At 37.3% G+C, this 16,593-nt stretch overlaps 1 protein-coding gene across 4 annotated transcripts in view; it reads left to right on the plus strand.

The window, feature by feature from the left end:
- TAB2 (TGF-beta activated kinase 1 (MAP3K7) binding protein 2) overlaps positions 1-16,593 on the plus strand; it is a 61,737-nt gene that overhangs the window by 1,004 nt on the left and 44,140 nt on the right. The window contains exon 1 of one of the 4 annotated variants that reach the window (XM_041423476.1): positions 1,361-1,380. The exons of the other annotated variants lie outside the window; for them this stretch is intronic. The gene's annotated coding sequence lies outside the window, so the exon portion shown is untranslated. Of the gene's footprint in view, positions 1-1,360; positions 1,381-16,593 lie in introns of those variants that run through there. 4 annotated transcript variants of the gene reach the window in all.

Consider the following 16,593-nt stretch of genomic DNA (forward strand, 5'->3'; position numbering starts at 1 on the left):
GAGTCAATTTAGTTGTCGAGTAGAAATTCCTGAAATGGCTCTGATAAGAGGGGTTTTGCAGAGAGGAGATACATAGTGTTTCTCATTTTTCTGTTGTGTTCCTCTGAGAGACGTGGGAAGGCTCTGCGGAGGTGTGTAGTACTCTGTCTCATTCATTGGAAGGCTCGTATGAAGTCTGAATGATCGGTCCTGTTAGATGTAGGCAAGGCCTCCAGGGCAGAAACCTGGTGTTCTTTGTGCTGTGCCTGGTGGCTTGGCAAGGCCTGGCTTGTTCCCAAGACCTGTGGGTGTTTCTGTATTAATGATGGTAAGCACATATATAAAAAAGAAATTCCAAAGGGATACGTCTTAGCAAGGAGTGGGTTTCAGGTATGGTTTTCTAGTCATGAGTTTAGGATATCTGATACAGACTTGATAAAACAGTTTCTGAAGTTGACTTGCAGAATGCTGAAAATGGTGCTTCATATAATTTTCAATACTCTAACATATGCCTTCTAAACATCAGCATAAGTCAGTGTCTTGGACTGTTCAAATTAGTTTATGTCACGATTTTATCCACCAAAATGGTGCTGTTTGTGCACTACTTTATAAGCAGGGCTAATGATGCTGTAGCAATAGCATTATATTCAGTATTGGCCACAATTTGCTGAAATCAGGAATAGTTTTCAGCTTAGCTATTGATTTGCCAGATAATTAGGCATTTGTGTTTCACATACAAATTTCAGTTATTTGTTCTTTGCCTGTACTGTTGTAACTGTATTCTGATACCTGGTTTTGGCAAGAGGGAAGTTCTTCCACTGGCACGTTAGGAGAGGCATGTCAGTGAGTGCTGCTCTCCATTTTAAATGAAAATTTCAGTCAGTTGTGATCAGTCAGACTGTGATCCACAGGTTAAGCTTGGGTATTCTTAACTGTAGATAGTACCTTGATTTGTGATGCAGCAGAATGAAGCCTCAATTGAGTCTCAATTTCTTGTAAAAACTGAGAAGACCTGGGTGGTTTTTCTCGTGTTGCTTCACAGGGGAGAGAGCCTCCAAAGGGGAGGAGGTAAGGAAGGTGGGTTGGGGGAGGTACTCAGTCTGGGTCATCCCAGTTTTATGTTTAAGAGATACTTGATAAAACATCATCCCTATCATTACAATGTGGGGGCAGTGCCATCTTGCTATGCTGTGCTATGCTACCTTTGCTTGTGCCAGCTTTTCAAGACTTTGTGAAATGCAAACCATTATCTTTCTCAATATAAGAGAAGTCAAATGGTTCTACTCATTTTATGTCTTTATGTCTGCTGATACAATAACAGAATTCTTGAAAATGGGCACTCTCCTATGGCAGTATCCTGGTAGAAATGTCTCTTTTCCAGCAGTGACACAAGAGAAGAAGGTAATGGTTTTCTGCACCATGGCATTGCTTTGAAGGCCAAGGTCTTGGGTAGTTTTGTAATGGGTTTTGGTGTTATGTGTAACTAGTATATTTTTGAGTCTTGTAGAATTAAACCTGTCATCTGTTGAAGATATTATTCTCAGAAAAAAAAAAAAATTGCTAGGTAGCTTAAAGAGCTATTGGCAAACCATTTCTTTGTGAGTGTATTTTGAAACATAAAACTATGATACTGTTCATCCTGTTGCAAGTATTGCCTCCTTATCATGATCTCCATGGTTGGAAACACTGGAAGAAATAAGTTGGTCAGACGTGACCTCAAGTTTGTGAAATGACTGTAAACTTAGGACTGTGGGATCAGGCTGATCTTTTCTGAACTGCTGCAAGCGGAATGCTGAACGATGTTACTGTTGGTGCTTTTACAGAAAATAGAACAAAAATTCCAGTGATTCAGAACTGGTTTTTTTTAAAGGTGTATTCAATACTCAAATATTTAAATGTTTAACATGAAAGGTAACTTTTTAACCACAAATGTATACAGTGATTCAAGTTGGGTTTTTCTCACTTCATTGGTGTAGTAGGTTATCTCAGTTGGGCAAGTGTTTGCTTTCTGTTTCAAGGAGGAGAAATGCTGTTGGATGCTCTGAGGCATGTTGAACCCTTCCTTGCAACCTGGTCTGGTTTGGATTCCACATATTTAAATGCAACTGCGAAAGCAAGAAAGCAGTCAGATTGAATAATATTTTGTTATAAGTATTTCAATGTCATCAGGAGTTTTTCAGTATAGTAGTTCTTTCAGTTTCACCCTCACTTGAGAATGCTTACCAAAAAGTCACTGACATCAATATTGATGCTTTCCCTGACAGATGTTTTTGTAGACATTTATCCTAATTATAATAAAATTAGGGATTTATTTTTATTGAACTGATCAGCAAGTAAGACTCTCAATCAAGAAATTACTGCAAATGCTATACAGACATTTACTGAGTTTTCTGCCTTTAGGTTGTGTTCCTAGTAATTGGATTCTAGTGAAGCCAAGTGAAATGGTTTGACATAAGTAAAGTTAAAAGATCTGTGGGGTTTGTGTGTAGTGTCACGATATTCTTGAAACACGACCACTGCTAAATGAATGGCATCACTTGGTATATTCTTGTTGCCAGAGGAGCAGTTAATATATAGTTAAATACATAATATTTTAGAATGTATTCTGTTTTTTTGTTGGTTGCAAGAAGTCAAGCATAATTTGGTAATGTGCTAAATTAATTGTAAGTTAATACATAGTCAGAGAATTTTACCAGAAAAACACTTTCTTTTTGTTTGAAACATGCATTCTACTCTTAGAAAAATGCTATGTGGAATCAATTTTTGTAGCAATGTGCAAAATGTGTAGCTCTTTTCTATTCTAAGCACAGATGAAGATCAGATTTCGCTGTCTTTAATGATGAGTGGTTTAAAACTCATTCAGATCCTGGTTGTACTATGCACAGAATTTAATTTTTCCATTATTTAAAAATCTGTGTTTCAGCATGGATTTAAACCTTGTGCTCCCTTTAGTGTTTAAAAAAGCATTAACTTAGGAATACTCCACGGCAGAAGTGTAGGTTGTGTATATGAGTTTTTAAAAAATTATCACCCAAGCAACTAGGACTGTACACCTTTTAGTCATGATATTGTTAGTTTTGCTAGAATTTGCAAAAAATGGGACAAAGCCACTTTATACGCTCACTGCTTTGATGATTAACTTAAGGTAGATTACCACTTAAATGCAAAGTATCCTACACTTGTTCCAGAATTAATCAAATCTTGTGCTATGTGGTGCTGGCTGGCTGGTCTTCTGGGGCTGCCAATGGAGGAGGCAGAATTCAACCTGCTTTTATCTCATTGAAAGCATGAATTCAAGTTACTTTTTTCTATAAAGCTGCCAGTTTTCACAAAAGTTGTAGAACCCTTATTATCTGTGAGATTTCATATGTCCTTTAAAATGCACTTGAAAATGATCCGAAGATGCAAGTAGTTATTAAAAGGACAAACAAAACACATAAATGCAATTTCTTTAAGAAGCCTTAGTTAACTGGACATGCTAGAAAATAATTTTTTTCAGTTTGGGAGTTCAGAATCAGCTGTTCTCTTGTGGATAAAATGTTGAGATGCACTTATTTTCTGTAGCGGTTTTAAGAAATAGTTGCTGGTTTTGTATATTTGTGTAGTATATAAACTGTCTTTAATTTGCTTTTCTAAAGTCACATTTAATCTTGTGTCTCAGTAAATTTTGAGCTCATCAAAATTTTAGCAGAGAAATTAGTCAAGGGTCAAGGTGTGAAAGATTTTACATTATAATAATGTTGAACAGAAGTTAAACTTGAAGTTGATGGCTTCATTAAGATCATCTCTTTAGGGGAAAGTTTTGCATGAATTTAGCAGTTACCTGTACTTAGCTGCCAGTTGTCTGTGGGGTAAGAACCAGGTATGAAGTGCTGTACTCTTTACTCTAGTCAGTAGTTAGAGGACGTGAGAGGTTAAGTATATTGTGGCCAGTGCTTGGAAGAGAGTGGTAAGATAATAGGCGTCTGGGATAGAGGTGGAATGTGACTAATTGGAGCACAAGGGCATGGCTGAGACAGAGAAAGTCTGTGAGAAACGGGACTATATTACTTTTGCACTTTCTGGGACAGAACCCTGAAGAAAAATCACATTAAAATAGGTTCTTAAGAAGATGAAGACTGAAAAAAAAAAAAAGAGGTTTGGTGATATTATTGCTTCCACTCATTACAGAGCCTCTTGAGCTGTGGCTGCTCTTGTGTTTGTGTGGGTCTGATTCAACAGGAGTGCCCAGACCGGCACAGTGTGTGAAGCAGCACGGGGCAAGAATGTACATGAGTAAGGGAGGAGTTACGTAAGTGTGTAAGACATACATGTTTTTCTCAAAATACACCATCAAAAACATTATTTTATTGCTACATCATGTATAGTTACAGTTTCTTTAGATAATGTGACATGTCGGTTGCATGCTGGTAGTATAATTCAGTCGTGTCTCTGTGGGCTGTTGCATGCAATTGTACATGTGATGTACTCCCAGGTCTGACTGATTTATTTGTGAAGGTGAGCCATGGTAGTATCAAATTCTTTTAGTGAGCCTGAAATTGTTTGCTTTTTAATATGGATTTATTACAGACTAAAGATTTTATGGAGTTTTTTTAGTCTAGAAATAAGTATTTGCCTGGTACATCTCTATTTTGTCCGCAGTGCTAGTAGAAGTGGATAAGAAATCACTGGCAGACGGGAAATAATATTTAACAGCAACTGTTTCATTTTATTTGCTGCAGCCTGTCTTTATTTTTCAAGAATATGCTTTCCTGTTATCAGGTGTTTTCATAAGTGACTTGTAGAAAGATCAAGCATAAATATGTTGAGGGAGTAACTCCTAGAGACTGTCAAAGCTAGGGCTTTTGAATGCATTTTTCAAAGGAAATTGCACTGTGTGTAAAAATCTCTTGCTGATCCATCAGTTTATTAGTGTATTCTCAGAATGTCTTTTTTTAAAGGGTAAATGAGACAGGTTTAGTAAAGTAACTAAAAAAATACAGTAAGTTTCAAAACTTAACTACGCCACAGACATCGGTTACTGATCTGATGCCTCAGAAACTGTGAGTGACATGTACATTCAGATAAATCATCTCTTTTCTTGAAGCTGTTTGGGTTCTGGAAATTTGTTTTGTACTGAAGGCTAGAAATGCAGAAAAGTCTTTCCATGTGTAAGTCCAAAGCCTGATTTCCCCAGGTAGAAAAAAATAAACTGTTTCATCTATATATAGGGGGAAAAAGCACACAATTAAAGAAATATTTAAGTTGTACAGTGTGGTTGGTACTTGCATCTTTTTTTCGATTCATGTTGCGTTTAAACTCTTAAGAGCTGAAGTCTGCCCTCCCTGCATCTGTGCTGTGCTACACATCTCTTTGCAGTACTCTCCTGTCTTTTTACAGCATTCACTAGTTTTTTGGGTTTTGTGTTTATTTTTTTCTTTACTCTTTGAAATATCTGTGTCATGCAGAATTTATCTCCTCCAGCCACTCTGCTGACATCCTATCATATTTGTAGGTGACCTAGGAAAGAGGAAATCTGGTCATTCATATCCTCTCCATATACCTTGCCTTGGCATGCTGATCTATACTTTATAGCTGAAGCATTAGTTCCCTCTTGTTTATACATGACTTTGCCATTCTTTTTGTGCTAATATTTCTTAAGAGACCCATTCAGCACTTGCCATTTCATTCCTGTTTTGTCTCTTCTTCACAGTATCTTTGCTAAGTTTGCCCCTGCTTCATTTAGGCTTTTCTGAGAGAATGATAGGGGAAAAAAAATAGAGTTCTGTACATGGATTTCTTTCTATTCATTCAGCTGGTTCAAACCACAACTTTTTATTTGTTGAACAAGCATTTGTTTTTCAAGGGGAATAGTAGGTTATCTTTCTTAAAGAGGCTTCTCAAGTCTGGAGCCTTAAGCCTGAGAATAGACAATCTCCAGGTGTTCAGCAAAAGTGTACTTGAGAAGGCATTTTAGGTTGATAAGTACAAAGCAGTAAAAAATCTGGTGTCTTGCTCTTTTTTTTTTTTTTTTTTTTTTTTTTTTTTTTTTTTAATTTTAGTACTACTGTTGTCTTTGGTAAATGAGGATAAGATTTTGTATGTAAAAAGTTGTGTATTTAAAACTGTCTTACTGTAATAACTGCCAGGACCAGATTATTATATTGTATTGACTAGAGTTTAGTGTGTATTAGACCCTTTTGTGCAAGGCAGTGTATAAATATTTATTAAATAAGTCAGTCCTAGAAGAGTTGGCAGTCCCATGAATAATAAATTTGTTTACCTAGGTACATATATTGGATTAGACAAAGACATTTAGCAAAGTATTTTTATCTTTCATTTATTAGGCCTGTTAGTTCTCCAGTAATTGTTCCAGTATTTAAAAATTAATTAAAACTGTCTTTGATAGCTGTAATTCATTTAGTGATGTTTTGACATTACTTTTAAGATTTGCCTGGAAAATTCATAGAAGAAGTATGAAATTGTTTGAGTTAGACCCTCACTAGCTTGTGTTCATTGGTAGCCGCTTAGGGTAGAGGTTGGTGTATCAAAGCTGGGAGTTGAAGGTTATCAGAGTGGATCACATCTGTGACACGCTTGAGGCTTCACTCTGTATGAGAACTTCTTATTTCTTCAGAAAATGAGTTGAATACAAGGAAAATTCGACCATAAGCAATTTCTTAAAAATGCATTTAATTTTGTTCTGTATCTGAGTTAAAACTTAGTATGAACATATACGTAAAAAAAGTTGCTGAAGGATCAGTTTTTGTGCCTCTACAAGAAGCATATGTTGATCTTTCTTTTCCATGCATAAAGTGCAACGCTTTTTTTCTTCCTCTTCCACAATATCTGGTGAAGGAGAGTAAAATAAATTGTAAGCAGCAGGTGAAAGCTGTCATTTGAATTGTGGAAATTCCTGTTCTTTCCAGTCTCTTGTATTAAGGTTCAGAGAAAATACCCATTATTTGTTTCTTCTTTTCCCCTGCATGGGGCTAAAAACCCCTGTGGTTTCCAAATCAAAAGGAAAATATAGTTTCTGCCAGTAGTGCTTTCATACACATACTGTGGAGGAAAAGTATCAGTTTGACTGTTTTGATAATATTGGTTTTGTCAAAGCTGGGAAAGGTACCGGCATGGCTGCATGATTTTAGATGGATGAAAGTGTCATCCTTCCATGGTGCAGCAGTCTGCATACAGAGATTGCTGGTGTAGTGTAGTTCTAAGTGCGGGATGGTGTTATTTTTCTGGAAGAGCTGCAACGTTGATAAAGTAGTTTTGGTTTATTGATACAAAAATAGGCCTTAGCTGCCATGAAAGGAATGCTTTCATTATTTTGTCAGTATACTCCATACATTAATTACTATTGAAGTAATATAAAAAAAGCCTTTGAGATAAGAGGTTTAGAGCAAAAAATGGAAGAACACAAGTGTTTGTGAGCATGAGGGGCCATTGATATTTTGCTGTGACTGAACAGGAAAATTGCTTTCACTGACACAAGCAGCTGGTCCCTTGTTCTGGTCTCATCTGTGAGCCAGGGCAGTTTCTGTATGGGTGGTTGGATAATTAACCAGATTGCTGTTAAACTTAGGTGATCTCGTGGGCTGAGACTAAGCCCTGGGTGCTGAGGAGCTGCTGGATCAGTCTGGTAGCCTCCTGTAACTTCACACTGTGGGGTTTGTTTTGTGCTACGTCAGTGACAGGGCATGGACTTGCCATCCTTTCCTCTGAGTTCACTGATGTGGCTTTAGTAGGAGCCCACAAATAGGTTTTTCTGCAAAACTGAGATATGGTAGAAAAACTGGAAGAATAGGTACATAGAAGAAATAAGAGTTAATTAAGCTGGTATTGTGGGTAATGAAAACCCCTCATGAAGCTGTAGACCTGAGAATGGTCCTATGACAGAGAAGAAAGAAGAGCAGCTCAAGGAATCATCCTTATGCACTGTGGCACTGCAGCTGTTCACAGAGTCACCAACTGAAATACTGAAATGGTGTAAATTAAAAGCTAGCCCTTCAAAAAGTAGAACTAACTTCATTAGTTGAACTAATTTAATTGGTTGAACTAAGTTCACCACAGAACCCATGTATGTGGATTCTACCACTAAAATCTTCACTAGTGATCTACCTGGATGAAAGGTGGTAACAGTAATTTTTTTCCTCTTATCTGGACATAATTGAGGAGTCTTAAATGCTTTCAATATCTGTATTTTAATTAGCTTTAAGCGATGGTGCCTGCAAGAATCCTAGCAGTCTTCTCTTTGTCTATAAGAAATAGTTTTTTTTAGGGTTTTTGATCTTTAAATGCTGTAGTCCAGTTTCGCAGTGCAGTAGGAAATTCAGGACCCACTGAAACTGATCAAAGTGTGGCTAATAGGTGAGTGTAAGTGCAATGAGTTATGTAAACTATGGAAAGAGAAAGATTGAGAGAAAAGTTGCAGCACTTGTTGACTCTTGAGGAAAAATGTGGCTGAATTAGGATAGCAAAACAGATGTTTTGTAATGATGTTCGTGTTTGACCTGTGGTGTACAAGGGAGCATTATTTGTAGCCTAGAGTTGCAGCCTTTTATAACCTTTAATGGTTATAAAACAAAACTAGTGATTGTCTTAAATTATAATCTGCTATTTAAACATATTAATGAATACAAAGCTTCATTTAAAGTTGAGTAAATTAATACTAGTGTGTAGGTGTTCTCTTTCTTTCAGTTGCGGATTTTGAATGGACTTTGGAACTCAGCAGTAGTTGCTAACCTGGCCTGCATGTTCAGATTCCTGGCTGGCAGATACCAATAACTCCTTCAAGCTAAAGCTTAGGCTGTGATTTCTTCCATGTTTTCTTGGTTGTATTTGTTATATTGGTTTTGTTGGATTTCTTAGAGGTTTTGGTTGCCAGTAGTATTACTGTGACAAGAGAGCATCTTAAAGTACCACCTAATGGAGTTAGCAGAGCTGATGAAGCTACAGGCTTCCTTCCTGTTGGAACCAGCCAAAAGAACAGGCCAAACTGAAGCTTATGTTTCTTCAGTGCAGAGCCAGGGGCAGCTTTCTGGAAGGTTTTTTTCCACTCCCCATCAATGAGGGGGGAAATTCTTGTCAATGCAAATGAGATTGAGACCTGCAACTTGCCTCAGCATAATATAGTTTGAGAGGAATACATCATCTAGAAAAATATTCAGTTATAATGGCATGGGATCTTGCTAGTTAAAAGAAAGTTGTCTTTATGTTTGACATTTTTAAGAGTCTTGGACAAAACAGTATTTCAGCATTGTCTGTGTGACTTCAAGCTGCTGCCTGTTTGTGATAAGGGCAAGTCATCACCTTACACTGTCATGTCAGTGAATGCTGCAGAATGCCTGTAGTGACTATGCAGACTGTCAAAACTCACTGGTTTCAAAAGCCCTTTCTCATTTTATGTTTTACTATTGCCACCTTCTCTGGCTGTTGTAGCGTTGTTTTCTGGTATATATGGATTGACTGGGATTTTAAATTGATTTAGGAGAAGCCTAGCAGTGCAGTTTTATGAACTTAAGAATTTTTGCCTTATGAACTTAAGAATTTTTTGTCACTCCTTTATAATCCTTTCTGAACGTCTTGTTAAAATGTAATTGGAAGAAATAGTACTTTTCTATTAATTTATGGGGGAAACGGTGGTGATATCACAAAATTAAAGCATGAGGGTTTTGTTTTGTTTTTTTTTGTTTTGTTTTTTTTTTTAATACCTTGGTTCTTGCCAGTTCCTCTGAAAAGTCCCCATCTGCATTTTTTAATTATGCCTGCCTGCAAAGAATGCTGCCTATAACCTGTGGCTTATTATTTTTGCAGGACAAGCATTAGAAAATTGGGATGAGTAAAAATTGAATTCTTGTGAAATACAGAGCTAAATAGTTACAAATCCTTTGCTGCTTTATCTGTGTGACACTGTTCATTTTGTCTTTTAAAAGTTGGTCTACTTCTATTAACAGGCCTCTTATCTTTGTTGCAAATGCAAGAAATGTATTAGTATGTTGAAGCTGTGGAGAGATATCTGGACTAGCAGAGTTACTTTTTCACCATGCTCTTGTTTAATATTTATTTTCATAAAATGGGTTCTCTGCTTTCTTTAATTTCCTGAAAATACACAATCTCTGGCTATATCTCTGGTTAGAAGATAAACATGGAAGTTTAACAGTTCTTCTTAATTGTATGTACTTTTTAAATTTTCCTCCTTTTTTTCCTTAATAAAAGGCTATCAGCTGATATCAATATCCAGAAAATATATCCAGACAATATCAAGAAAACACAGTGGGAAGTCAAAATCTGAGTAGAAATTGTTTATTTCTGCACTTCTCTTCTGCTTCTCTGTCCACAGTTTACAGAGAGGGCTTGGAATAGGGATCATGCAAGGACAAAATCTTAGTTGCAAGTCCTCTGGATTTTTTATGTGAATTTTAGTCTTGTGTAAAACTTACTGCTGTTGTTGGACTCTTTTTCTTCCCAAGTGATGTGAAAAAGTGGAAGACGTTACAAGGCTGAAAGCTCTTTACTCACCTGGTGCCATGAGGCATCTTTTATATTCTTTCTCTGCTTTCCTGTTACTTTTCCTTGTCCGCCTTTTTCAGAGCAGGTTACTTAGTTAATTTTTTTCCTTTTGAGTAGCTAGTTGTCCTGTTAGTATGTATCTGTTGTCAGGGTTCTTGTGAGGAATTTTAGTTTAAGGTAGGAAAAAGGTAGATGATAGTTACTTTGTAAAAGGGTTATTGATTGCCTTTTAAAGGTTGTAACAGCAGGAAACAATAGGTACTGGGAAGCTGTGAATGCTGGAGACATTTCAGCTCTTTCTGGCTTTCCTCTCCCCTTTCCTAGTTAATCCCCTTCCCCCGAATCTTGTGTGGAGTAAAATGCAGAGTAAAAGATCAGTGGTGTTAGTTCCTTACATAACAGCGAGTGCAGTGATCACATTTTCCTTTCCTTAACAAAAGGAAGGAGAACAACTAGCACTCTTGTCTTCCTTGAAGACACTTCATAGTGAAACATGGGGAACCTACAAAAATAGCAATTTTTAAAATTAGATATTATCAGTTTCTTGATGGGAAATCTGTATCTTATTCTTGAAGAAGTATGGGAAGCTAACTGGGAGCTAGAGGAGTAGCTGCTTACGTATCTGTCTGTTCCTTTACTTGTGCATCAGATAGAGCCTTGGAAGAACAGCAACAAGAAAACCAAATTGTATGGGCACCATCACGAGCTTTTCTATTTGAGTCTTGCCTATCAGTGTCTGTTACCTCATCTTAGTGTTGGTGGAGATTATTGGATGGATTTTTGTTTATTTTCTACTACTAAGAATTTGGCAGAAAATAAGTGGAAACTAGAGGCTTCCTCCCAGATATTGCAGTCGTGCTCTTGGGTTTGTCCTTTTATGTGTTGGTTTGGGAACTAATGGAGAAGAAAGAGAAAACAACAACTAGTTTTCCATGACCACACTTCACCCTTTCTTTTCCCCCTTTTTCCTGGCAGCTGTCAAAAGTCCTCCACTATTACCCCAGGGATTTCTGCCAGTGTAGTTTCACAGGTGAAGATAACTGCAGATACAAAGTAAAGCTTTGTTAGCCTAAAACTGTGGCAGCCCAGCTGTGAGTCTCTTCCTCGTCTTTGTATCTAAGGATCTCAGTTGACCTTCTAGAGAAGAGGATTGTCAGAAATCGGGAGTTCTGTGGCCATTGTTTTGCTTATGGTACTGTGTTATAGCTAAAGGTTCCCTTACTCTTGGTGGGAGGTTCTCTCTTGGAGTTGTCCTACCAATCTTTCCAAAACATCTCCACTGCCTGTTAAGTTCAGGTGCTGTGTTTTGACAGAGTTGTTTCCAATTACAGCTGCTATCAATTGAAGGAAGTGGTTTGCTGTTATTTACCCTTTGTAATAGCTTCTCTAGAAATTGTATGTTTCCTCCTTCCGCTTATCCTACAGGCCTACATTGTTGCTTGTTTGTAACAGCTGCCAGAAGCAGCTTTGTGCGATTGGGCTAGGTTTTTAACTTTTTCGATGTTTATTGTAGTGCTAGGATAATGTAAAATCAGAAAACTCTGATTTAGTGTTTAGTAGAACCTTGATTTTTCTCCCCCCTCCAAGATTGTCCTTGGGAGATGTAAGGGTGTGATTTGTAGATCAGTGTAAGCTGGCTCTGCTTCTTTCCCTGTGTTCACCCTGACATTCATCTGACTCAAAGCTAAACTAGCAGAAAATTAAGATGACATTATTCCCTGTTCTGGTTTTGCTCCATGAAGTGGCTTGCTGGAGAATCAGATGAGTGCCAGAATTGGGCACTCACAGGAGGGGAGGGAGAGGGGGAATGCATGCCTGGGAACAGGAGGAATGACAGTGGCAGTATTGAATTGTTTTGGAACAGCATTTTAAGGAGTGGCTGAAATACTCAACCTTACTGTCATTAAAATATTACGGGTAAAGGATATGTTGGTAAACAAGTGAAGTCCTTGATTAAGATGAAAAAGGAATTTATTTTTTTGCCAGTCTGGCTTCCAGTAGGTATTTACACAAATACTGGATTTACCAGTGGCACCTCTCCCATCAATTAAAGAAATTGTTTGAGTTTTGTAAAGGGTGGAAGAATGGAAAAGAAAATACTGAGCCAGCCCAGAAGTAAAGGAAAGTATTCAATCAGTCCAGAAGTAAAAGTGTGTGAGACACAATCTTCTGTGCTCCTTGATCAGGAGACAGTACCATGAGGGTTGCTGAGAAATCAAGTCTCAAAGTTCATGAAATAAACTGAGATGTTTCTCAAGGCGACTCACGCAATGTAAACGAGAAGGAAGTAGGAGTTGCCCTTTAGTTACTTGGTTTATCTTTAGGGAACAGGAGGGAAGTTGGAGCTCATGGTACTTGGCTGCTTAGTTATCTAACTTCATGTTCCTTGGCCCAGCTGCTTCAGACCTTTCATTCTGCTTGCATCTGTTTCTGTGGGAATTAGGACCACAGGGCTTTCTAAGCAGTACCCGGTGTCTGATAGTGGGCACGCAGTTTACTGTTTCGACTCTTGCAGTGACAGGTGATGTCATTATACTATGGAAAGTGCAAGTGTTTTCAAAATGATTGGTGTACTTCCAAAGAGTGGGTGAATTTTTTTTCTTTGCTGATTAGCCTCTTTCCACCTACCCACCTCTATGGAGTGGGAGTTAACCATAAAAGATTTCACCATTTTGGAGTGTGCAGTACAGGGTATTAGTGGTCATGCCAGAGGAGAGTGAAAGAGTTGCATTTGATGGTTCCTTGAGGCTTGTCCTACTGTCCCAGTTTCACATGTAATTGCAAAAACTTTAAAGCATGCCAAAATGAAAAAAGGAGAGTTTATTTTGGATTAGAAGCCTAGCAAGAAAAATTCAAGGAATTTTCTTTAATAATTGTAGTCATTTTCTCAGGAAAATATGGGTGAAATGAAATACAGCAATGCGCAAAACTGAAGATCTGTTCTGTTCGATCATCAAGCATATCTTTTAATTGTATGTTTGGTTATTGCTGTATCTTTGAGCTTGCTGTTTTCAAAAGATGACCCCTATGAATAAACTCTTGGGTGATAAAGTCCCCAAATCCTGAAAATAACCAAAACTGTTTGCCTCTGTTAGAAGAAATCTGGTTTATATTTCATTAAAATGAGAGAAGCTCATGACTGATTGCATTAGCCAATCATTATCTACGCAATCAAAATTTTTACCTTAGCAAAAACCATGATTTCTTTCACTTCTGCCTTTGAGCTTGATAAAAATTTACACCATGACACATACAAATTTTAGTATACTGACTTTGTTTCCTGGATTGAAGTGTAGTTATGAGTGTTTTGAAATGGTTGTTATCTGTAATCAAACATTTTAATTGAAGATGCTCTTGAGCAAAAAGAAGTATGGTCTGTGGGGATAGTGTTAAGACAAACAAGAGACTATTTTCTTTGAAAAGCTTGAGAACCTAATTTTCTGCCTGGATATTCTGAACAAACTGGTTTTCAATTAGGCTTAAATAATTCATTGAATCTCTTCAATGAATTTCTTCACATTTTAAATGAGTTAAAGGAATTGGTAGTTTCTTTACACCAATATTTTAAGGTTTTTTTTTTTTTTAAGAAGCCCAATTTGCACAGATGTTCATAAGGGAGAAGTTTTTTTTATTTCTCTAATTTTTCTTCAGCTGTTAGGGAGAGTGATGTTGTAAGTATCTTTGCTTTGTTAAGGGACTGTGATTATAACGTTCAGGTATTTGGTTTTTACCTTTAATGTCATGCATAAAAAGCAGGCATTTGCTTTTATCTGAGCAAATAGCAAGTGAGGAACATGAGTCTGTGTGTGCATGGGGAAGTGTTCTCTGATAATCTGTTCTGAATTTTTTACTCCTCTTTTCTTGGTTCGGATCATGTGTGATTACTGTTTTCCTTGACAAAAAAGGGACTTTCTTGTTTCTATTATCCCCGACATGCAAAATGCCTCATACAGCTTCATGCAGGTAGCAGTTTTCTTTTGGCAGCTTGGAATTAAAGAATGACATTTTAGATGTTGACAATTACTGAAATTAGAGGGGGGAGAGCCTGAGCTTTGAGTCTTACTATGCTGGGGTCTTATGTTTTGAGGTAGATAAAAGTTTTATCAGAGCAGCCAGTAAAACTTACTGTTCAATAGCAGATGAAATTGCCAAGTACTGGCTCAGCAAGTCATTGTAGGCAGGCATATGGACTTTTATGTTGAGAATGTTGTGGTTTGATGCAGTACTTGGTAGGATTTGTAGCAATATAATTTAAAGGAATTCAACAGAGGGTAGTCAAAGCCTGTTTCTAGTAGGCATTATTGACTCATCTGTCCCTCTCCAAAGATCTGCTGTTTAAACTGGGTATCTGCTATAAGAGATTTTTTCTCATTAGTGGGTTGTTTCTCAGGACCTTTCTCCTCCTTTCTTTCTTCACCTGAGTGTTCTACAAGGGAATCTGCACTGTGTTCTTTCTATACCTGTTTTAGCATTTTCTTCCAGCCTACAGTGTGCCAGACCTATTTCACACTACCTCTTTACCCTGTTTGGTCTTGCTGACTGTGGGAAGATTGCTTTTTAACAGATGAGAGATGAGACAAAAAGGAATATAGAGTAATTAAAGTTGTGGTTTCTGAATATATTTTATTGTTCACTTGTAGAATGTGCATGAAGAAATAACAAGAATAAGTAGGAGAAGAAACTGTCTGCCAACTCCAGTGGTTTTGCAATGAGCTGCATGGTGCTTGCCCAGTACTGAAGTTAGAATTTCAATATTTTAAACCACAATCTTCTGTCCTTCAAGACTGAAGAACATAGCTGACATAACTTTTGATTATTTTGAATTAAACAAAGTGAAAGAAAGGAAAAGAAATTGTATTGATAAGAATTTATTTCTTTCTTTGACTTTCTTCTGAAGTCTTCCAGAAAACCAGAGCCCATTTAGATGTGGTCATCTATATTGATGACTGCTTCTTACTTTTAAAAATGAAATTCCAAAGACTTTCACTAAGCTTCATGCTGCTGACAATTACAATTAATCTAAAATTACATTTGTTATAAAGTTAAAAATGTAAAACTGCCCAATGGAATGTTTGGTGTTCTGAAGGGCTCTCACAATTGAGTGAATAAGTACCAATCTAAGCTAATGCATAGCTGTGGCACTCTGGAAGTTATATTTATGAATTACCAGATACCTTTACAACTCAGTTACTTTGTTCATGCTTCATGCCTTACTTTACTTGCAACTTCAGGAGACTTAATTCAGATTTGAAGGAATTTAGTGGACAGATGAATTGGTTTTCTGCTATTTTACCTGACTGATGGTTATTAGCACAGTTGCTAACAATGGAGTAGTTTGTTTCAGTTCCTTGGAGATTCATTGAAAGATTGAAATCAAATCTGTATGATCTTTACTTCATATTAATTCAGTACTTCAGACTATATTTTCATTGCAAAGGGATGCAAGACCAAGAATTCTAGAAGGTGCCTAAAATCAGCTAAGAGTTTTATTTTCAAAGGCCCAAGTGTCTTTAAACGTGTGTGTGAAAATGGTGTACTTGAGAAATAACTTTTTTATGGTTTCTGTAAGCAATATTGACGTGGTCAGTTTTGTTGATGATAACAATAGGTGGCTTTATTTATAACAAGCATCATGCTAGTTTGGCTTTGAGAGTGCAGCAGTCATTCTGCTTGTTCCTGTGACTGGAAATAATACAGTGCCAGTCTAAGAATTTCCTCCTGTTAACAAAAGAAGTGTATCTTCCCCTACCACGTGGCCTTGTATTGGCACTTCTCAGGTACCTCTTCTAATCAGCTCCATTTGCTACAGACAAAATCAGGCTGCCAGATAATCACTTTCTGATCACCTAGCAAATGGACTTCCCCTTTTGATAAAAAATGATGCAGAAGATCCAGGGAAGCTTTTGTGATGGAGAAAGGAGAGTAAAGCTTTTCCGGCAGGTGGCAGCACCAACCTGTTGAGCCGGGCTGACTTGGAGGTGTGAGGGCACGGAAAAATGTCTGGTAAATGATAAATAGATGAAGAAACTTCACTGAAGGTAGCTTGCTAGCTTTTAGTACGTAATATCCTGTTAAACGATTTTTCTCAGACCTTTGCACAAGATGTGATGAAGGACACTT

The sequence above is a fragment of the Onychostruthus taczanowskii genome, unplaced genomic scaffold, assembly GCF_017590055.1.
Source record: "Onychostruthus taczanowskii isolate IOZ18803 unplaced genomic scaffold, ASM1759005v1 scaffold78, whole genome shotgun sequence".
Taxonomy (NCBI): Eukaryota; Metazoa; Chordata; class Aves; order Passeriformes; family Passeridae; genus Onychostruthus; species Onychostruthus taczanowskii.